A 24,178-nucleotide genomic window follows, 5' to 3' on the forward strand; every position below is an offset into this window, starting at 1 on the left:
CTGAACTGTTTTAACTTCAGATTTTAAAGCTTTTTCAACAGTTTTTATGTTCTTACGTCGTTGTTTAGTTTCTTGTTCTTTTACAGTTCGTTTATCTTGTTTAGGTGAAACTGACCGACGTTGAGGGTGAACTGTTTCAGGTGAAGCTTTTTCAACCATTTTCTTCTTTGGAGCATTTGGGCAATTTCTGATAATGTGCCCAATTTCTCCACATTTGAAACAAGTTCTCCTTTCAACAGACTTAGGAGAACCTGATCGACTACCAGATGTTGAGGTCGTGGACCCAGAGGTACTAGCCTTTTCATCACACCCGTTTGTGTGTTGAGTGTAATTGTTATCACTGTTTCGTTTTAAGATTGTGACTTGTTTTACAAAATCTGTATTAGATTTGTTTTCAAAAGTTTCAATCTTATCAGTACCCTTGGATGACACAAACTTGACATCCTTTTCTTTCTTTTGAACTCGAGCTCTTGTTGTTTCAGGCTTTTGAGCTCGATTGATTGGTTGTTTACCTTTAGAAGCACTAGGTTGTAGAGTGGTTGAAGATTTCTGATTCCTAAACTGTTTTCTAATTTCAGATTTAGGAATTGGATCACATTGTGTTACCACAATTCCTGGTAGAGTTTTTCCCAAAAATTTGTTTGTATTGTCTTCAAAGACTTTATCAATCAAAGATTTATTTACATTTTTAATTGGAAAAACGTGATCTGAATAGATTTTACTATCTCCAACCAAGGTATACAACACATTACTGCTTTTAACAGTAGACACCGCCTTCTTTTCAACCTTGACAGGATCAATCACTTGCTCTTTAACAGATGGAACCTCAGGAGTATCAGGATCACAAAGGATGTGATTCTCTCGTGGAATATCTACTCCTTTCATCTTGCCAAGTGATTTATCCTGATCACTTACAGCCACATCTGATTCATCATCCGATGTCTCATAGTCCTCGATAATTGGAGGACTTTGTTTCATGGATGGTGAAGTTTCTTGTTCCTTAGGGGCTGTGTTTGAAGAACTGTCCGATTTGAACCCTAGGCCAGTAGAAAATTCCTCAAAGTTCAAAGGCACACTGGGTTCATACCGAGGCATTTCCTCTTCATCGGGCATCTTGGTATAGTTGTCCATCAAAGGGGGTGGACACGCCTTATACCCTACACCTTTCACGTTACCTTTCAGTTGTTGAACGTCTATGATGTGATCAAGCACAAATCGGGAGTTAGAATAACTATCCAATTTCTGTTTGATCGCATCATGCTTGCATTGGGCAATGGCTAATTGCTTCTTAGTTTCTTCCACAAGGTTAATGTACTCATTTATACTTACTTGTTTGTGGTAAACTACTTTGTTAACCTCGGACACATTTTTCTTTAATGTTTCTATTACAGATTTAAATTCTTTTTCATTCCGGGTTAAAGCCATGTTTGCCTCTTGGCATTTTGACAGTTCAATAACCAAATTCTGATTATGACTATGAAGCTTTTCTGATTCAAGCTTCATCTCTGCACATGATTTACAAATACTAGGAGCAGGAGGTTCAGAAGTTACCTGACTAGTAGAGGCTGAACCATTTGCCATAAAGGCAGTTTGAAAAGAAAAAGCTCCATCTTCAGAGAATAGCTTTTCCATTTCCATTGATGTATCAGCAGCCTTCCTAATCAGAATTGATTTCTGACATTTAAGCTCATCAGCTTCATTCAGTAGCTCCTGTATATCATCATCTCCTTCTTCATTCACATCAGGCTCTGAGTGATTATCCCCAGAAACAGAGCCTTCTTCATCCGAACTGCCCGAATAACCAGAACTGTCATCGCTCCCAGAAGATTCTTCTTTATGAACCTGCTCGATGACTTTAGCATACAATGCAGTTCCACTTCCTTGATCACCTTCACCAAACTGCACTGACCAGTCACATCCTTCATCAGCTTGAACAGCCAAAGCCCGATTGTGATTGGTAGCTCCAGGCTGTCCCTGATTGTTATTCACTGCCACCATCCTCCGTTCACGGTTTTCTTGTTGGGCATTCGCATTAGTCTGGTTTCTGAACGGGTTGTGATTGCCGTGTTTTGTTGGTCGAGTGCACTCACGTTTAAAGTGCCCTTTCTCGCCACAATTAAAGCACGTGACGGCATTAATATCAAACCCATACTTCGTGTTTTTCTTTCCTTCCAACGAAGTTCTTCCAGTTCTCGCCATGAAATCTTTTGCCCTTCTAACCGCACTAGCAAAAGCCCATTTAATATCCATCAACTCCATTTCTTCCTTGTCGATCTGATCATAATCTTCATTGGTCATGTTGATGTTTCCAAGCTGACCAGCTACCAAACCACAGTAAGCACTGACCATGGTGTTGATAATTTCCATATGTTCCTTAGCAACTTCAATACTAAGGTGTGAAAGATTTGAGTTGTCGACTCGGATTGTGTGATGACTTTGGGATTGAGGTTGAGGATTGCTTGTATAGTGAGCTTGCTGTTGTTGTTGTTGAGGTTGTGGTTGTGGCTGTGTTGGAACAGGAATGTAAGACCTCGGATCGAATTGAGGTTGTGGTGGAGCAGCTGTTGATTGAGGAAATGGAAAGGAACTCGTATTGGACACAAAAGCAGTTTGAAGCTTCGGTTGCTGAACAGAACTAGCTGAAGGACCAAAACCAGGCAAATACATTTCTGTATTTTGAGGAGCTGGAGCACGCCTTGCTTTCCTAATTTCTTCATCATTTTTATGTTCCAGCTTCTGAATGAACTCATAGATGTTAATCTCATCTAGAGCTTTAGTATGCTTCAACAGCTCAATAAACGAACTCCATTTTGGGGGTAGGGCGTCAGCAAACCTGTTCACCATGTCTTGTTGAGTAGCTGCCACCCCATAAGCACACATTTCACTAATCAAATGATAGAAACGTGTGGTCATATCATTCAGAGTCTCGTTTTCCAAAAACTGAAAAGATTCAAATTCTTTCTTCAACAAATCATGCCTAGACTTTCGAGCAGCTGCATTGCCTTCTCCTCTAGCAACTAAGGCATCCCACAATGCTTTCGTGGTCTTGCAATATGAAAACTGATGGTAGATGTCTTTGTTGAGTGCTTGAGTAAGTATGGCATATGCCTTTTTCTCCAATTCATAAGCCTTCTTGTCATTTTCAAGCATATTGGCGTAACCTTCTGAAGTGGATGCTCTACTTTCAAGACTTTCATTGAATGCATTGACAAAACACATCCAAAGGTCGGTGCTTTGTCCTTGAACATATGTGTGAAAGCGGCCTTTCCATGACGGAAAATCGTTCATGTGGTTCAGCTTTGGTGGACGATTGTTACTGCCTGTTTCACTCTCACTAATCAGAAGATTCTGAAGACTTTGACTTTGATTGGATACCAAAGCCCATTGACACGAACTTATTGATTGTTGTTGTTTTGGAATGGCACTCGTCATATATTCAGCCATCGACATCTGTTTCAGATCTGGTTGTGGATCCGTACTCCAATCCCAAGGACTTGTGCAACTCATTGTGATCAAAAATTAACAAATAACCTACACACCACAAACTGTTAACAACAAACAGACAACAATTGAAAGATACAATCTGATCGAAAGATCAAGACTTGTTCGAAGGATCAACAGTGATCGAAAGATTACTGTTGAGTTTCGAGCAATAGTCTTCGAAAGATTCTCAATGAAAGATCCTTATCTTTCGACTGATTATCACGAAAGATTCAATGTTCGAAAGATTTATATCTTTCGAATACTGATCTCGAAGGATTCACAATGAAAGATCCTTATCTTTCGAGATGTATCCTTATCTTTCGGACAACCAACTTTCGAAAAGATTCCAACTACGAAGGATAACCCTTAGACTTCGAAAGACTACTCGAAGGATGCTTATCTTTCGAGCTGCCTTTGATCGAAAGATGTCGAAGGATATCTTTCGATGTCGAAGGATATCTTTCGACAGCTCTGACACACTGACACAAAGTACGACGGGTTGGTGAAAAAGGTGATGTGTTGATGTACCAACTTTCGGCAGAAAGGATGGTTCTGCAACAACTTTTCACCAAACAATTGACTTTCAAAAATTTTTGCCAAAATAAGCAACCTTATCTTCAAGAACTGGTCACCGGAAACACACCGGAGATATAGCCGGAAAAATCAAGGTTTCACAAAAACGATTTTTATGTTACCCAAACCGACCCCGAACACTCCCGATAGGTTTAGTATGCGTTTTTATGCAGAAAACTACCAAAAACGGGTGCTAAACCAAGTGTCCAAACACACCAAGAACTTGAACAAACCGGTTTTAAACAAGGTAAAGAGCGAGGCTCTGATACCACTTGTAGGTCCCTTTTCTCGGAGGATCGAGAACAAACCTAAACCTTGTTATACTAACCCACTAGCGAGTGCGGAATCCAAGCTATTAGGCAAACCGGGATGAAGCAAGAACAAACACAAGAACACACAAAGTTCACCGATTAACACCACTGTATTAATACGTATGAAGGTTTACGGTTACAAGCACAAGGTTTACAATCTGTTTGCAAACTCTCTAAAGTGTGTGTGTGTGTGTGTTTTCCAGCAGAGTTTCTCTAACTCTCCAAATGTGCATCTCTCTAACACTAACACACTGCATGGGTATTTATACCCATACATAACAGGTCTGTCCGAAGGATTCGACAGATGGTCCGAAGGATCATCTGTCGATGACAATGTGTCCGAAAGATCAGCATGGACATCGAAGGATCATCCTTCGATGCCTAATGGTCGAACCATGGTCGAACCATATCTTTCGAGCACCTCGAAGGATGATGCGTATCCTTCGAGGCTATCCTTCGATTCAGATAAACATCATGTTGTCCAAGTCAAACTAGGAGGATAGTTGACTTGGTCAACTTACAGACTGATTTGGAAACATCGTTTACATACAGACCGAATACAGACAAAGTACAGACACAAGTGCACCAACAGCTTTAACTGTGGCGAGAAAGGGCACTTTAAACGTGAGTGCACTCGACCAACAAAACACGGCAATCACAACCCGTTCAGAAACCAGACTAATGTGAATGCCCAACAAGAAAACCGTGAACGGAGGATGGTGGCAGTGAATAACAATCAGGGACAGCCTGGAGCTACCAATCACAATCGGGCTTTGGCTGTTCAAGCTGATGAAGGATGTGACTGGTCAGTTCAGTTTGGTGATGGTGATCAGGGAAGTGGAACTGCATTGTATGCTAAGGTCATCGAGCAGGTTCAAAAAGAAGAATCTTCTGGGAGCGATGACAGTTCTGGTTATTCGGGCAGTTCGGATGAAGAAGGCTCTGTTTCTGGGGATAATCACTCAGAGCCTGATGTGAATGAAGAAGGAGATGATGATATACAGGAGCTACTGAATGAAGCTGATGAGTTTAAATGTCAGAAATCAATTCTGATTAGGAAGGCTGCTGCTACATCAATGGAAATGGAAAAGCTATTTTCTGAAGATGGAGCTTTTTCTTTTCAAACTGCCTTTATGGCAAATGGTTCAGCCTCTACTAGTCAGGTAACTTCTGAACCTCCTGCTCCTAGTATTTGTAAATCATGTGCAGAGATGAAGCTTGAATCAGAAAAGCTTCATAGTCATAATCAGAATTTGGTTATTGAACTGTCAAAATGCCAAGAGGCAAACATGGCTTTAACCCGGAATGAAAAAGAATTTAAATCTGTAATAGAAACATTAAAGAAAAATGTGTCCGAGGTTAACAAAGTAGTTTACCACAAACAAGTAAGTATAAATGAATACATTAACCTTGTGGAAGAAACTAAGAAGCAATTAGCCATTGCCCAAGGCAAGCATGATGCGATCAAACAAAAATTGGATAGTTATTCTAACTCCCGATTTGTGCTTGATCACATCATAGACGTTCAACAACTGAAAGGTAACGTGAAAGGTGTAGGGTATAAGACGTGTCCACCCCCTTTGATGGACAACTATACCAAGATGCCCGATGAAGAAGAAATGCCTCGGTATGAACCCAGTGTGCCTTTGAACTTTGAGGAATTTTCTACTGGCCTAGGGTTCAAACCGGACAGTTCTTCAAACACAGCCCCTAAGGAACCAGAAACTTCACCATCCATGAAACAAAGTCCTCCAATTATCGAGGACTATGAGACATCGGATGATGAATCAGATGTGGCTGTAAGTGATCAGGATAAATCACTTAGCAAGATGAAAGGAGTAGATATTCCACGAGAGAATCACATCCTTTGTGATCCTGATACTCCTGAGGTTCCATCTGTTGAGAAGCAAGTGATTGATCCTGTCAAGGTTGATAAGACAGGTGTGTCTACTGTTAAAAGCAGTAATGTGTTGTACACCTTGGTTGGAGATAATAAAATCTATTCAGATCATGTTTTTCCAATTAAAAATGTAAATAAATCTTTGATTGACAAAGTCTTTGAAGACAATACAAACAAATTTTTGGGAAAAACACTGCCGGGAATTGTGGTAACACAATGTGATCCAATTCCTAAGGCTGAGATTAGGAAACAGTTTGGCAATCAAAAATCTCCAACCACTCAACAACCGACTGCTTCTAAGGGTAAACAACCACAACGAGCTCCAAAGCCAAAAGCTAAAGTTGAATCAAAAGGAGCTCGTTACATGAAGAAAGGAAAAGATGTTAAGTTTGTAGCATCAAGAGGTACAGATAAAATTGAGACTTTTGAAAACAAGTCAAACACTGATTTTGTACAACAAGTCAAGATTTTGAAACGAAACAGTGATAACAATTACACTCAACACACAAACGGGTGTGATGAAAGAGCAAGTACCTCATGTTCTACAAGCTCAACATCTGGTAGTCGATCAAGTTCTCCTAAGTCTGTTGAAAGGAGAACTTGTTTCAAATGTGGAGAAATTGGGCACATTATCAGAAATTGCCCAAATGCTCCAAAGAAGAAATTTGTTGAGAAAACTCCACCTGAAACAGTTCACCCTCAACGTCGGTCAGTTTCACCTAAACAAGATAAACGAACTGTAAAAGAACAAGAAACTAAACAACGACGTAAGAACATAAAAACTGTTGAAAAAGCTTTAAAATCTGAAGTTAAAACAGTTCAAAAGGAACCAAGAGGGTCACAACCTGTAAAACCAGAATCTTCAAAAACTGGTAGGCAAAGACAAACTTGGTTACCTAAGTCTGGTGACAATTCAGGGGGAGCAGTTGTTCTTGAAAACCATCAAGAGATAGAGCTTACGTATCGTGATGCCAAGGGACGACCCAAGACCACTAAGGCTTGGGTCCCCATTCTCAACTGATGTGTTTATTTGACATGTGCAGGATGTTCTAGGAGGAACTATTAATAGTCATTGGATTGTTGATAGTGGAGCATCCAGGCACATGACTGGCGACTTACGGCTCCTGTATGACGTGAGAAATATTAGAGGAGGGTATGTTGCTTTTGCGGGTGATAAAGGAGGGTACATTACTGGAGAAGGAAGTATCTCCAATGGTATCGTGTGCTTTGATAAGATCAATTATGTGAAGCAAATTGATCACAATCTTCTCAGTGTGTCGCAAATCTGCGATAAAAAGTTCTCAGTGATTTTTGATGATGCTGGCTGTTATGTGCTGAAACCTGGATTCAAAATTCCACAAGAATGGGTTCTCTTATCGGCTCCGAGAGTTAATGATCTTTATATTCTCGATATGAGCCAAGCAATTACTACATCTGCACAAGTTACTTGTTTTGTCTCAAAAGCCACAGAAAAGGAGTCTATATCTTGGCACAGAAGAATGGGACACATTCACTTGAGGAAGATGAACCATTTGGTGAAAAATAATCTTGTGAATGGTGTGCCTGTAAGAAGTTTTCATTTGCAAGATATCTGTGTCTCGTGCCAAAAGGGGAAGCAAACGAAGAAGTCTCACCCTTTGAAGAAAATCAACACTGTCAGCATGCCTCTCGAACGTCTTCATATGGACCTTTTTGGACCTATGAAGCACAAGACAACGTTTGGTGATGCTTATTGTTTAGTAGTTACTGATGACTACTCTAGATTTTCTTGGGTATCTTTTATGGCACACAAAAGTGAGACTCCTGGCATCCTCAAGGATCTTCTTACAATGTTGGAAAATCTCTATACGTTGAAAGTGAAAAGGATCCGAAGCGACAATGGAACTGAATTCAAGAATCAAGTTATGGATGAGTTTTGTACTTCTAAAGGCATTCTTCATGAGTACAGTTCTCGTTATACTCCACAACAAAATGGTGTCGCTGAGAGGAAGAATCGAACTATTATTGAAACTGCAAGAACAATGTTAGTAGAGTCGGAACTCCCTATTCAATTCTGGGGGAGGCGGTATCGGCTGCATGCTACACGTTGAACAGAGTTCTTACAGTTAAGAGACATGGCAAGACTTGTTTCGAACTCCTTCAGAGAAGGAAACCGGATCTTTCATACCTTGAACCGTTTGGTGCTCCCTGTACAATGATTGAGCCGGATGGAAAGTTTGGTGCAAAAGCTATCGAGGGTTTCTTCCTTGGATATGCTACTCCGAATTTTCGTGTTTGGAATCTAGCTACTAAAAAGATTGAACTATGGAGCGAAGTTAGGGTTCAAAGGTACACGAGTCCTGTTAGGGCTCCGGGTGATCCGTGGATGTTCGATTATGATGGGCTATTTGACTCCTTTAATCTGCCAACCTTTGACGAAGAATCAGCAGCTGCTCGGATGCTGTTGGAAAGTGACAACGCTGCTGTCTCGCCATTGGTTAGACCTATTGTTGTTGACCCTCAAGCTTCTACGTCAGTCAACAATATGGTTCAAAATGAGGTTTTTGAAGATGCTGCTGATTATAATGACTCTTCTGAAGATGATGAATATCATGATGCAGCCGAAGGATCTTCAGCTCCAGCTGCTCCTGTTCAAGGTGCCTCTGGTGATACACCTCATACGCAGAATATAGATACTGCTGAAGGGAATGCATCCACTTCTAACCACATTCCTGGTGTGGAGTTGGTTGTTGATCTTAATCTGAACAATTTGGGTATCAATGCACGTGTGCCAGATAATCCTGAAATGCGGATTCACGATACCCATCCCCAGCAGAATCTCATAGGAGATGTCCATCGCGGGGTGCAGACGCGTAATCAGCTGAGAAACAACCGGAATGCTGGTTTGTATTCAGCTATAAGAGAATCTGGTCAACAGAATGACTGGTCCTTCGCGTGTTATGTGTCACAAGAAGAACCAAAGTCGTGGAAAGAAGCATTGAAAGACAGTGCTTGGGTTGAAGCCATGCAAGAAGAATTACAGCAATTTCACAAGCTGGGTGTTTGGAAGCTTGTTGAAAAGCCTGAGAATTACAAGAAGATTGGCACTCGATGGGTCTTCAAATGCAAGAAAGACGACCGTGGAGTGGTTATTCGGAACAAAGCTCGTTTAGTCGTTCAAGGTTTTCGTCAGATAGAAGGAATCGACTACAACGAAGTCTATGCACCAGTTGCACGTCTGGAAGCTATTCGGATCTTTCTGGCTTATGCCTCATTCAAAGGATTCAAGGTTTACCAGATGGACGTCAAAAGTGCATTTCTACATGGTGTGGTTGAAGAAGAGGTATATGTCGAACAGCCTCCAGGTTTTGAAGATCCTGTTCATCCCGATCGGGTTTGGTTGCTCAACAAAGCTCTCTATGGTCTTCATCAAGCGCCACGAGCTTGGTACGCAACCTTATCTACATATCTGCTGGAGAACGGTTTTCGAAGAGGTCTTATCGATTGTACTCTCTTCATCAAAGAACAAGATGGAGATCTTCTTCTGGTACAGGTATATGTTGATGATATTATTTTTGGTTCTACTAATGATGTTTTGTGTAGGAATTTCGAGCGCATCATGCAGGATAAATTCGAGATGAGTGCTATGGGGGAAATGAATTTCTTTTTGGGCCTACAAGTGCAACAAACGGAGTCTGGGATATTCATCCATCAGACTAAATATGTTGGAGACATCTTGAGCCGGTTCCAGATGTCCGATGCAGCGCCCATTGGTACCCCACTGCCAACTAATCACGGAATTACTCCTGACTTGAAGGGTGAACCTGTTAGCCCTTCATACTATCGCGCGATGATCGGATCCCTTATGTACCTCACAGCATCAAGGCCAGATATAATGTACCCAACATGCCTGCTTGCCAGATATCAAGTCAACCCGAAGGCCTCACATCTTGCAGCTGTCAAAAGGATTTTTCGTTATTTGAAGGCTTATCCAGACACCGGTCTGTGGTATCCTAGGGATAATAACTTTGACTTGGTCGCATTCAGTGATTCTGATTTTGGCGGATGTAAAATCGACGGCAAATCCACAACGGCTGGATGTCAGTTTTTAGGAAATCGGCTAGTCACATGGCAGTGCAAGAAGCAGACGTGTGTCGCTACATCAACATGCGAAGCTGAATACATTGCTGCCTCAAGTTGTTGTTCTCAAGTTCTTTGGATCCAACAACAATTGCGGGACTACGGTTTTGAATTCCTAACTACTCCTATATATGTTGATAATTCTGCTGCTTTAGATATCACTAAAAATCCTGTGCAGCATTCAAAGACCAAACACATCGAAATCAAATATCACTTCATACGTGATTGCTTTGAGAAAAGGCTAATCGATGTTGTTAAGGTCCACACCGATGACCAACGTGCCGACTTATTTACCAAAGCTTTTGACAAATCTAGATTTGACTTCTTATTATTGGTAAATGGCATTAAGGTCAAGCAAGAGTAAACCAACATCGGAAAATCATTTTTGTAAATATCTTTGTGTGTTTTTAAATTTATCTTAGTTTGTTGATTTTAGGGGGAGTAAATCCAAAAATCGGAAAATACAAAAACATCGAAAAATTTCAAAAACACAAAAACAATAGAAAAACAAAAATGAGTTTCCTGGCGAGCAAAAGAGAAAATGATAGTACATCAGTGGTCTATCCAAACCTCTTTAAACCTTAAATGCAAAACGATAAGCAGCTCTATATAAGATGTATCGGTAGGCTCACAATCATTTTAAAGTGTGCAGGGTGATATAAATTTTAATCGACTGAAGATCAGGTGGGAACCATTCATTGGCATATGGTCTTAGTACCGAAATTTCGTTTGATAGATTGCCGAGGTTCTGAGATATTCGGTCTTTATGCTGCTTATCATCTGGGTATCATGGTTGCCTCTATAAATAGACTAAGTCTAAGATCTTCCATGATACTATACATACGTGTACATATTTATATACTGCATTCGACCTCAATAAGTGATAAACAATCACATGTCCAATTCAAATAAGTGATAAAATATCACATTTATCCGGGTGTCAAGTTCGTCTCTCTGCTGTACGGAAGTACTGACCTGTTCACGGACTTGCACCTGTGCCCTCATGCATACGAAAATCAAGTTCCTCATCAATAAGTGATTATATCACATAGGACTTGTTTTCAAATCAAAATAAGTGAGTATCACACAATTTATACGGTCAAACAGATGATAATCGGTATACTCACCGGTAAGATGAACTCTCGTGCATACCTTGATACGGGAATGTGTCGTGATGTGGATGAACACCGGTCGGTAAGTATAAATCATACCTTAACGTATCCTCTCGCCATGATTACATCTGATAAGTTGAGCTTAAGTGGACAACAATACCGATAATTGTTATAGGATGCTTATTTTAATGTTAACTAACTGAACAACAAGAGTGTTTTGGCATGACCGTACACTGATATGATTCTCTTACCCTCGAAACTCGCAAAAAGAATGTTTGTATATATTTATTTATTTACTGCTTAACTCTTATTGTTTTCTTTTTAAACAGTTTCGTCGTTTGGTGCATATCAGCACGACATTAGCGGTGATGTCGTTTGATAACACTCAAAGGATTTTAAATTGTTGTTTTTTACTTTCAAAAATACCAAAAAGATTTTAGGTGTGTTTTAATATAAACTTTATAAAAGCCAAAAAGATTTTATTTCTGCTTTATTTTTGATCGTATGATGTTGGAGCTCAAGTCTTCGTTACCTGAAACCTGAACGAAAACCGAATTGACTAAATCTTCATAAACGGTCGAAATTTGCATGTTTTGAAAGATAAAGACTTAAAATTGACAAATTTGTTAAACTTTCAAACTGTCGGACGGTGTTTGATTGTGACATGGTCATTCGTGTGTCATTTGTTTATACTATGTTCCAAACAGTTGTTCTCATTACGCGTTTAGATTTCTTGCATGTGCAGATTCTAAAGGCTAGGAGAACATGGTCGATGACAAGCTTTGGAATGAAGACACGACGAGAAGGCGCTCAAAAGATGAAGATGATCGAGTAGCCGCTGTCCATCATCAACACCACAAGGATCTCACTTCATAAAGTTAAAGTATTTCACGAGCATAACTCAAGGGGGAGCTTATGTTAAGGGGGAGTTTGTCAACACACTTCCTACATGATACGGGTAGTTTGTTGATACACTCTCTGCTTTCAAGACGTGAAGACTTTGAAGATCCTCCGACATTGAAGATTTGAAAGGACATCAGAGTTTTGGTAACTCGAAGACCAAAGACCGTCGAAGTTCAAGACGAGTCTGCAACTATAGAAGATAAAGACAAAGCTACAGCCAAGGGGGAGTTTGTTGGTGCACTTGTGTCTGTACTTTGTCTGTATTCGGTCTGTATATAAACGATGTCCTAAATCAGTCTGTAAGTTGACCAAGTAAACTATCCTCCTAGTTTGACTTGGACAACATGATGTTGTCTGGATCGAAGGATAGCCTCGAAGGATACAACTGATCCTTCGAGGTGCTCGAAAGATATGGTTCGATCATGATTCAACCATTAGACATCGAAGGATAATCCTTCGATGTCCATGCTGATCGTTCGAGCTCCCTGTCATCGATAGATGATCCTTCGGACCATCTATCGAGTCCTTCGACCAGATCTGCTATGTATGGGTATAAATACCCATGCAGTGTGTTAGTGTTAGACAGATGCACACTTGGAGAGTTAGAGAAACTCTGCTGGAAAACACACACACACACACACTTTAGAGAGTTTGCAAACAAGATTGTAAACATTGTGCTTGTAACCGTAAACCTTCATACGTATTAATACAGTGGTGTTAATCGGTGAACTTTGTGTGTTCTTGTGTTTGTTCTTGCTTCATCCCGGTTTGCCTACTAGCTTGGATTCCGCACTCGCTAGTGGGTTAGTATAACAAGGTTTAGGTTGTTCTCGATCCTCCGAGAAAAGGGACCTACAAAAACATGTACTTTTGTATAGGAAAAGGGAAAATTATAAAGAAAATGCAGTTAAAACGCACCTCATCTTGATTAGAAGGATTCCAGCGAACAGCGCTGATACTGTTATATAAGCCGCCACCAAATAGAGAAAAGTGCTGCAGCTGTTTCTTCTCATCCTTCCCTTCGTCTATAACAAACAAAAAAAAACAAATTGTCAAATCCCGCCTTAATTAATAATTGAGATGTAAGTGTGGGCAAACAAATTAAAATGCATCCATGTGATGAATGCTAAACACGTCTTTGAATTTAAGCACATGAAGGCACAGCTATGAACGGCTTATTGAGTCAGAATATTGCTTATGTTTTATTATGAACGGCTTATTGGGTCAGAATATTGTTTTAGTATGAGGCTTATTGGGCTAAAACTGTTTATGGAACATGCAGACTAATCTATTTTTATTATTTTATCTATAATAAATGAAAATAATTTGGGCGCATGTTAGAAGATGAGGGCTACAATTCTTTTGTTTTCCCGCCCAAACTCCGTCAGCTTTTTTTGTGACACTATCCAAAACACCAGACCTAAAATTCATATAGCAAAAAACCTTAGCAGTGGTGTCATGGATCTAAATACTGGATTCTATCTGAGTGATGATGGCAGTAGCGGTGACATCGTATAATGGTTTTACAGAAGGTGGTGGATATATAAGGGGGGGGGGGGCATGCATGTTGGCATAAGGCTTACGGGCTCAAAATATTGTATTGGTGCGAGTCTTATTGGGCCAAAAATTGTTTGTGAAATACTAGTGCTAATACCCATCAGACCTGTGTTAATAATACAATGTGATGTGTACAAACATTTTTAATATAATTAATAAAATTGAAATATCTATTTGTATGGATAATGAAAACAATGTAATTTTTTAATTTCTAAATACTTCATCTTACTGAAATTAAAGGGACATTTTTAGAGGATTTTAAAGAGTTAGTAAAATGTTTTTGGTTTGCTCAAAATTGAAATTTGAAATTTTTGGTCTGAATCTTGTTCTAAAGTAACTGAAATTTCAGATTTTTAGAGCATGATTCAAACCTAATCCCCATCCCTAGCCAAAAGTATGATGCAATTAAAATTAGTAAAAGCAATTTATAAATTTTCCAAAAAACTTAGGTAACGATCTTACCTAAAACAATGGATCAGCCAATCAGGATGAACAAAACACGATCTTGAACGTGTTTTTGAATCTAAAGCAGAGAAAAACGTCGTCCGGATGCTTCAAAGGGAAGCAAATAATTATATAGAAATCAAACGCCATGGGTTACAAGTCTTCAAGGTTTTTGCCTTCCGCTCGTTACCAAACAATGGATCAGAACATTTGGATTTGGTAACTGTATGAACCCTAGATCCACATTGACGGAACTTAGCGAGCTTAAATAGAAGGGATTATGACTATTTGGGAATTCAACCCCAAACTGAGCCCTAAACAAATATGAATGAATTACGGGCCCAATTTTTCCTAGATTCCATCCATGCCACAAATGGCCCAATTGGATATATCAAACAACACAACTTCTCAACTTGGGCCCATAAAACAATACATCTTCTAAACTTGGGCCTATAATTGGTATCAAAAACCAACATATACATATCTATACATTTATGATAATGCAAGCAATACAATATATCTATACTAATCACATCAAGTTGATTTTTTCCCTTATAACATTATCTTCTAGCAGCCAAACATTTCCATGGCTAGCATTAACTCTTTTACTATTGTTGACTTTTTACCAACGTTGACGTTTTGACAAGAATTGAGTATTTGGCCATCGTTGCTTTTTTTTTCTCTTAACTAATAATCAGGTTCTTATTCCCAACAAATAGTTATGAAATGAGAACGATCCAAGCATTCATAATACGTAACATACCAAAAAAATAAAGTCAAGCGCAAACGAATCAGAATGAAGTTGGTGCATATGTTTTAAGTAACTACATAACAAATTCACACCTTAGCCGCAATGAACTATACACTCCAAAGGCATAATTAAGTTAGTTTGCGTTTTAAGTAAAGATAAATGAGGGTGAGGGATCTAGTCAAGTACCATTTCCCTCGGCTTTGTTAGATCCGGGTAAGAAAATTTTCATTTCAAAACGGGGTCCTCAAAAAGAGGAAATGTGGGAGGTTTTTAAACAAGTCAAAATTAATCTTCCTTTACTTGAAGCAATCAAACAGGTACTCGCTTACGCCAAATTTTTAAGGGAATTGTGTACCCAAAAGAGGCAACAAAAAGTGCCTAAATTGGTAGACTTGACGGAGCGGGTAAGTGTGGTCTTGACAGGAGATCTTCCTCCTAAGCTACAAGATTCGGGAACGCCTCTCATAAACATCCAAGTGGGAAATTTTCAAACTGCAAGGGCGTTATTGGATCTTGGAGCCAGAGTAAGTATCCTACCGGGAGGGGGGGGGGTTATATGACCAATACGACTTTGGTCCATTGAAACGGGTTGAGACAACGGTGGTATTAGCCGATTTGTCTCACAAACTTCCTCAGGGTATTGTACGGGATGTGATAGTTAAGGTTGATGAGTTTTATTATCCCGTGGATTTTCTTGTGTTAGAATACTCATCCGCGGACCCAATTCAACAACAAAAGGTTATTTTGGGTCGGCCGTTTTTAAACACCGCACATGCCGTTATTGATTGTCGATATGGTACGGTCGACATGACATTCGGTAATAGAAAGATGAGATTAAATGTTTTTACTAATGGTACTAACGTTTATGTTGATGAGTGTTTTCTAGCAGATTTCATAGATTGATATGACCCGAAGGAGTTCGAGGAAGAGATTTTGGGTTCTTGTGTTTGTGATATGTCTTTGCAGGTGCATGCATGTGATTTTGAAAAGGAAGAGAAGGATCAAGAGGCTCTTGCGGTGAAAGAAGGAAGACCGCCATGGACCCACCAAATAGACACTCTACCGGTGGAAATTGATTCGGGCACAAAGCCTTCTTTGGAATGTCCACCAAGTGTGGAATTGAAAGAGCTACCAAAGCACTTAAAGTATGCATTTTTGGGGGAGAATGACACATTACCGGTGATCATTGCTTCTAATTTGGCGGTGGCTCAAGAAGAGGAGTTGATAGGGGTGTTGAAGGCTCACAAGGCGGCAATCGGGTGGACAATAGTCGATTTAAAGGGTATTAGTCCATCCATTGTGATGCATAAAATCATTACGAGTGAAGATGCAAAGCCGACCCGTGAAACACAAAGAAGGTTGAACCCGAACTTGAGAGAGGTGGTCAAGAAGGATGTAATCAAGTGGTTGGATGCAGGGATCATTTATCCCATTTCGGACAGTGCGTGGGTAAGTCCGACTCAGGTAGTGCCTAAAAAATCAGGCATCCGGGTAATAAAAGATGAACAAGGTGAGCAAATTGCCACCCGCCCGGTAACCGGGTGGCGAGTTTGCATTGACTATAGAAAATTAAATGTCGCTGCCTCCAAAGACCATTTCCCGTTACCCTTCATTGACCAAATAATTGAAAAACTTTCTGGTCAAAAATACTATTGTTTTTTGGATGGGTACTCGGGTTATAACCAAATTGCTATTCACCCGGACCACCAACACAAAACCACGTTTACATGTCCATATGGTACATTTGCTTTTCGGCGAATGCCATTTGGACTATGTAACGCCCCTGCCACATTCCAAAGATGTATGATGAGTATATTTTCGGACATGGTTGGGGAATCTCTTGAAGTGTTTATGGATGATTTTTCCATCTTTGGCCCAAGTTTTGACTCTTGTCTCGATGAGTTAGAAAGAGTTTTAAAAAGGTGTGTTGTGACAAACTTGGTGCTACGTTGGGAAAAGAGCCATTTTATGGTTAAAGAGGGTATTGTGTTGGGGCACGTGATATCGGACCGGGGAATGGAGGTAGACAAAGCAAAAATTCGGGTAATTTCATCTCTACCCCCACCAAAGAATGTTAAGGGGGTGAGATCATTTTTGGGACACGCGGGGTTCTATAGAAGGTTTATTAAAGGTTTTAGTGTAATTACAAAACCTTTATGCAACCTATTATTGAAAGATGTTCCATTTGATTTTACTGACGAATGTTTGCAAGCGTTTCATGTGTTGAAGGAACAGTTGGTGAAGGCTCCTATCTTGCAACCACCGGATTGGTCAAAGCGTTCGAAATTATGTGCGATGCTAGCGACACGACCATTGGAGCGGTTTTGGGTCAAAGGGTCGACAAGAAACCGGTGGTGATCTATTATGCAAGTAAAATTTTGTCCGAGGCGCAACTGAATTACACCACAACCGAGAAAGAATTATTAGCGGTGGTGTATGCCTTGGACAAGTTTAGATCCTACATTTGGGGGAGCAAGGTGATCGTGTATTCGGATCATAGTGCCGTTCGATACTTAATGGAAAAGAAGGATGCAAAGCCCCGGTTGATTCGTTGGATGCTTTTGTTGCAAGATTTCGATCTCGAGATTCGGGACAAAAAGGGGTGTGAAAATGTTGTAGCGGATCATTTGTCCCGGATCCCATTGGAAGGTGTTGATGACCCGAGCGAAATTAATGAACGGTTTCCTGATGAACAATTGTTAGTCGTTTCTACTTTTGTTGCACCTTGGTATGCCCATTACGTGAACTATTTGGCCAAAGGTGCAATTCCGAATCATTGGACGAAGAAGAGACGACAACAATTTCTTAGTCAAGTGAAACAGTATATTTGGGATGAACGGGATTTGTTCAAAATCGGACCCGATCAAGTGATACGAAGATGTGTTCCCGAAACTGAAGTTTTAGAAATTTTGACCCATGCTCATTCATCGGCATGTGGAGGGCATTTTAGTGGGAATAAGACAGGTTATCGGGTGCTATCTAGTGGGTTTTATTGGCCCACGATTTTCAAGGATTCCTGCGAGTATGCCCGAAATTGCATAAATTGTCAAAGAGTGGGAAGTATTTCGAAGCGGGATGAAATGTTGTTACAACCAATTTTGGTGGTGGAGGTATTTGATCTTTGGAGAATAGACTTCATGGGTCCTTTTCCAAACTCAAATGGGTTTTTGTATATATTGGTTGCGGTTGATTACGTTTCGAAATGGATTGAAGCTATCGCTACGAGGACCAATGATCATTCCGTTGTATGTAAGTTTGTGCAATCCAATATTTTTGCTCGATTTGGTGTGCCTAGGGTGATAATAAGTGATGGCAGTTCACATTTCAAGAACTTCAATTTTGGGAAATTGTTAAAAAGATACAATGTGAATCACTGTGTTGCTACACCGTACCATCCGCAAACAAGTGGACAAGTTGAAGTGTCCAACCGTCAAATTAAAGAGATTCTAATGAAGACGGTAAGAACGGATAGAAAAGATTGGTCGACCAAACTTGATGATGCATTGTGGGCTTATCGAACAGCCTACAAAACTCCACTTGATACAACTCCTTATCGAATGGTGTATGGAAAGGGGTGTCATTTGCATATGGAGCTAGCACATCGGGCATATTGGGCAATTAAAACGGTGAATGCAAACTATGACGAAGCGGGTCGAGCGAGAAAGCTACAATTGAACGAGATTGAGGAAATACGGGATCAAGCCTATGAGTGTGCATCCGCATACAAAGACAAACTGAAGAAAGTTCATGATGCAAAGATAAGGAAAAAGAACTTCGAAGTGGGTCAAAAAGTGTGGTTGTATAATTCAAGGTTGAAAATGTTCGTGGGAAAACTCAAGAGCAAGTGGATGGGTCCTTATGTTGTCCGAAGAGTGGGGAGATTCGGTGATGTCGATATACAAGATGAACAAACAAATAAACAACAAACGGTGAACGGGCATCGACTCAAACCGTATTTGGAAGGTAACGACATCAACAATCTTGAGCTCGACAAAGTGGGTTACATTCTACGCCCATTGGATGACGAAGAAACTTGAAAGAGGCCCAGGTTTGGTGTTTGTAAATATTTAGTTTAGTTTGTTTCGGTTTGAATAAGTTCCGTTTAAAACCGGTTTTCGAAACAAATGTGGGGAAATTTTTTACGAATTTCCGAACATAGTGTTGAAGACAACACGGGTTTTTAACGGGGGGTAGGGATAATTTTTATGTTTTCGAAAATTTATAAACACATAAAAAATAAAAAATTTATAAAAGCTAAAAAAAACACATAAAACAGCTTTTGACCGCCCCCCTTATGCCAGTACCCGCCGTAAGCTACGGTGGGGGGCGTAGCTTACGGCGGCTCCCAAACAAAAACAACCCTACGCCGACAACATACTGTCTTACTTACGGCATACCCTTTTTCACCCAGTTCTCACCGTACCTACGACGGGTGCCGTAGGCTACGGCACCGAGTGAGGACAAATGGTCCCTCCTGTCAGCAATTACATTAAAAAAAAATATTCGAAAACAATTAATAATAATAATAATACTTTAATAATAATAAAAACTCCCAATTCTCCCCAACCACACATCGATCATTCACCCTATCCACACAATTTCTTTCTTTCTTCTTCTCCACTAAGAACCCTAGTTCTTCATCACCTTCAAAACTTCATATCTCTCTCAAATGTTGTCCAAATCTAGTGATTTTTGAGTCCATCTTGGGTGAAATTTCACAAGGATTCTAGATTTATACTCATATCTCGAAGAATCCTTTGTTTTTGGTCAGATTTAAGCATAGGGGTGCCGAAAATTTTAATTTTGGGGTTTTTGTGGGTTTTTGTGTGAACTTCAAGAGCTTGTTATTCTCATCTTCTACCACACTAAGGTATGCAATTTCTTGTCATTCTTTGAAGTACCATGAGGTTGTAAGTTTTCATTATGTTTTTGCTTACACACTTGCTTGTATGAGATAGATGGTAGGATGTTGTGAACCGTTGAATGTATGGGTATAAATGTGTTTGATGTCTAGTGATAATTTTTGAAAAAAAAAATATGAATTTTAGAGACATCATGGCGAATTTTTATTCGAAAGGATGAACTTTTGGTTTTTGTACATTAATACCCACAACATGAAGCAAGTGTGGGGAAGATTGGGAAGTTGAACTAACTTGAATTGTCTTGTGTGGTCTATGAATGTTTGTAGGTATGGTGAAGACAAAAGGTAAATCGGTTGCAGGGTCGTCTAGCCAACCGCAAAGGGAAGAGGAACAACCAAAGAGGTGGAGATTGACACGGGTTGGTGACCCGGATTCGGAGGAGGATGCACCTCTAAGGGGTCCTAAGCCGGATTGGACATCCGGTTCACTCTTAGACCAACCCGCGGAATGGAGAGAGGATTTGTTCCATGAGCAAATGAACAATTTGAAGCAACGGGATGAAGCATTTATTTGTGAAAAGGAGATCCGAGAGGTCGATTCCGGGCCGTTTGGGATAACGGCAAAGTTCAAGGAATTGGGTTGGGGTGCAGCTTTGAAGTGTTATGATGGCGAGGTGAAGAAGATGTATGACACTCAGATTCAAGAGTGCGTGGCCTCACTCGAATGTCCCCCGTTTAAGGCCCCAAGCAAGATGAGGCTCGTTGGATGGTGTAACGGGGTAAAAGTTGAGATGTCTTATGAATCATTGCGCCGAATAGAGAAGTTTGACGACCAACCATCAAATCAATATATCTACCCGAGTCTCAAAGATCTCTATCACGAGCCCGACCAGCATCCGCAATGGCAGAATATGCTTTATTACCTTTTCCTTCCGGGTACGACACATGGGAAGTTGTATAGACGCAACTTGAGAATGGAAGCAAAGTTTTTGACATTGTGCATGTACAATGTTATCCCAAGGCGGGGTGACAATTTCACACCCCCAAAATCCAATCGCGGAGTATCACCGCTTGGTGGCTTGATCTTGGTCAGTCACGCCTCCAAGCGGTGATACTCCGCGAGTGGATTTTGGGGGTGTGACAGACAAGATGGAGGTTCGGTTTCAAGAGGTGCCGATCCTGTATATGATGATGCATGGTACTCCCAAGGTTCCCTTTCGATTTCTAGTGTTGAACAACATCTAGTTGAGCAGAAATAGTGGAGAAAGAAAGATTGTGCCTCATTACCGGTTGATCACAGCATTGCTGAAGAAATATGGGGCAATTAAAGGTGATGAAAAAGGTTCTTACAAGAGGTTTAGACCATTTGACCTCAAGAATCTGGGGCCAGGTTGGGAGTATAAGGAATCGGAGAGGTATCATAAGCTGAAAACAGATGGGAGGAGATGGAGAGTCATTAAAGTGGATACGAGACCGTTACGACCGGATGAGGCTGATGAGCCCGAAACGATAGATGAGGAAGTTAGTGGTGATGACGACTACCATGAAGACACGTTCATGGTTGATGCTCAGGTAGGGGGTGCTGGCCCAGCGGGAGTTCAGGGAGCAGGTGTGCAATCTGGTTATGTGGGGAGTGCATTTGATTACGCACAGCAGGTCTATGATCCCTATTGGGCCCATTCGGGGAATATAGGTCAAATTATTGAACAGAGGCGGCCACCCACTTTTGGTGAATGGAGTGAACCAAACCAGATGCTCTTTGATCAGCAAACTTTCATGGGGGCAAGTATGGAGAGAGCCTTGAAGCAGAGTTACGATAGAAATCAGCAATGGAACCGTGCTATTATGTATGCCCATGAAGAAGAAGAAGTGAACAACCGCTACTTAGACGACCGCCAAAGACGCTTGCATGATCAGTGGCATGCGGGCCAACCTATTGAAGCGGACCCGCCAGTTGTGGACTATACCACATTGCCACCACATGATGGTAGTGCATCGTGTCCCACCCCACCATTGCTTCATTCTCAGTGGGTGGATCCACACGCCATGAGCTATCAACAAGCGGGTCAAAGTGGCGATCAAGGAAGCAGCAGTAGCAGCGGAGCATTTGGCTTTGGCGAGTGGAATGATATGATGACATCCATCTTCGGGCCTCCACAGCCGAAGTACTACTAGCCAGGTCGTGTTCTGTTCCTTTATATATTTGTGTATATTGTTATCTCATATGTTTATGTTATGGTTGGGAGGTAGGGTGGCGTTTTGATGTTGATGTGTTTTTGTTGGGGTGTGAAAGTTGGTGGTGTTTTTAGTTATAAAAATATAAAAAAATATACAAAAAGAAAGTTGGGATTTGAGAGTATTAGCGGAAGCTAATGTTGATTGGGTAAAAGCGATCCTTCCCTCAAAACCATACATTGGGACAATGTATCCCAAGTGTGGGGATGGGGAAAATTTTTGCGAATTTAATTTTTTATTTTTATTTTTTTGTAAATCCAAGCGGAAATTATCAAAATTTGAAAACTTGATGTTGTTCCACTTGACACACCGACACCCATTCCTAGTCTTTTCTTGGTGAGATTTTGTGCCACATATGATTGTTATTGATATTTCTTTGTTTGAGTGGCGGTGTGTGTAGTGTGTTAATAGAACTTGTGTACGAATCCTTGTTAAATCCTAAAATTAGCATGCTTTTGAAAATGATAGGGGACTTTTAGGAAGCCTCGTCTAGATGTGTGCGAGTGCGGGATTGGTGGGTTGGACCTCATACTTTACATATATGAGCTTGGTATTGTGACGGGTGGGGGTTTGGTCCTTAGAAAGCCATGTTTGAGCCTTAGACCATTCGATTGTAACCCCAGCCTACTTCCTACAAAATTTTACCTTTTGAGACGACCCGGTTTAGGAGATTTAGTATGTAATATTGATGTTCTTGCATATATTGTTGAAGTTTGAAGTATAAAAAGATAAATAAATAAATAAATAAATAAATAAATAAATAAAGGAGAAAACATGAGAAAAATGCAAAAAGAAGCATGTAGTAGTAATAGAAGTGGAGAAGTTTATGATGTTTTGTATATAGTTGATGTTGCTTTGTTTAGTAGTAGAAATAAAAACCGGGTCAAATCAACTAGCTCTTTCATATGTAATCCACCATTTTCCTACCTTCGCACCTAGCCCCGTTACAACCCGTAAGTTCCTTTGATTCTTAAGCATGTTTAGCAATTGTTAGGAGTAGACTTGATTTTTATACAAGCTTATTGTCGCACACACACACACGCATTGAGTGGTTTAGCATTATATGCTAATATTTCTGGTCACCGAGAGTTCTTGTGAGGGGTGTGTCTTGTGGTATGATTAGAAGTTAGTAGAAGGACGGCACGCTTAGCTTGGTTTGCATGATTGATCGCTTGTGGTTGAAATAATTTTTGAATGGATTGTTTGGGACAAGCAACGTGTAAGTGTGGGGATGTGACGGGTGGTCCATAGGACAACCCTTAAGAGCCTTAAAACGATTAAAATCCCATGCTATACACGGTTAATTGCTTGAACTTGGTAACCACTAGATTATTTGATGTGCATGTGTTACAATGCTCAAAATGCGGGTTTTAGGAGGCACGAATGGATGCGAGAGGTTTGGGAGTCAAAGATTTGAAGAAAGCATTCTGATGAAAGACAAGGAGAACAACACCATTCAGCGCCGTAGCCTACGGCACCCTGCCGTAGGCTAGGGTGTTCAGAATTCGTTTCGAATTCGAAAAATTTGAAATTCGTTTAAATTCGATTCGATTATCAAGAATTCGTTTCGATTATAAGAATTCGAATTCGATTCAATTCGAGTCAAGTAAATCGAATACGAATTTACAATTTCAAATTCGAATCGATTTGAAATTCGAATAAAAATTATACATTTTTATTTTTTATTTTTATATATAATACATATATAACTTTTATTAGACTATACTACAAATTATTTTCAAAATTTATTCCAAGTATTAAAATTACCCATTACCAAACCAAGTACATGACCCATAACTAAAACCTAAGTAACAAATCTATCAATAAATTTCTAACCCTAAAAAATATTAACTTGTAATATGGAGTGGTTCTACCCGACTTCTCGTTTTGAATTTTAGATTAATGATACTTTATTTGGAACTGTTTTAA

At 40.2% G+C, this 24,178-nt stretch overlaps 1 pseudogene; it reads left to right on the forward strand.

The window, feature by feature from the left end:
• The window catches only part of LOC118486583, a 129,828-nt pseudogene extending 107,639 nt beyond the window's left edge, over positions 1 to 22,189 (forward strand).
• The last annotated feature ends 1,989 nt before the right edge of the window (positions 22,190 to 24,178 follow it).

This window comes from Helianthus annuus, chromosome 14, assembly GCF_002127325.2.
Source record: "Helianthus annuus cultivar XRQ/B chromosome 14, HanXRQr2.0-SUNRISE, whole genome shotgun sequence".
Lineage (NCBI taxonomy): Eukaryota > Viridiplantae > Streptophyta > Magnoliopsida > Asterales > Asteraceae > Helianthus > Helianthus annuus.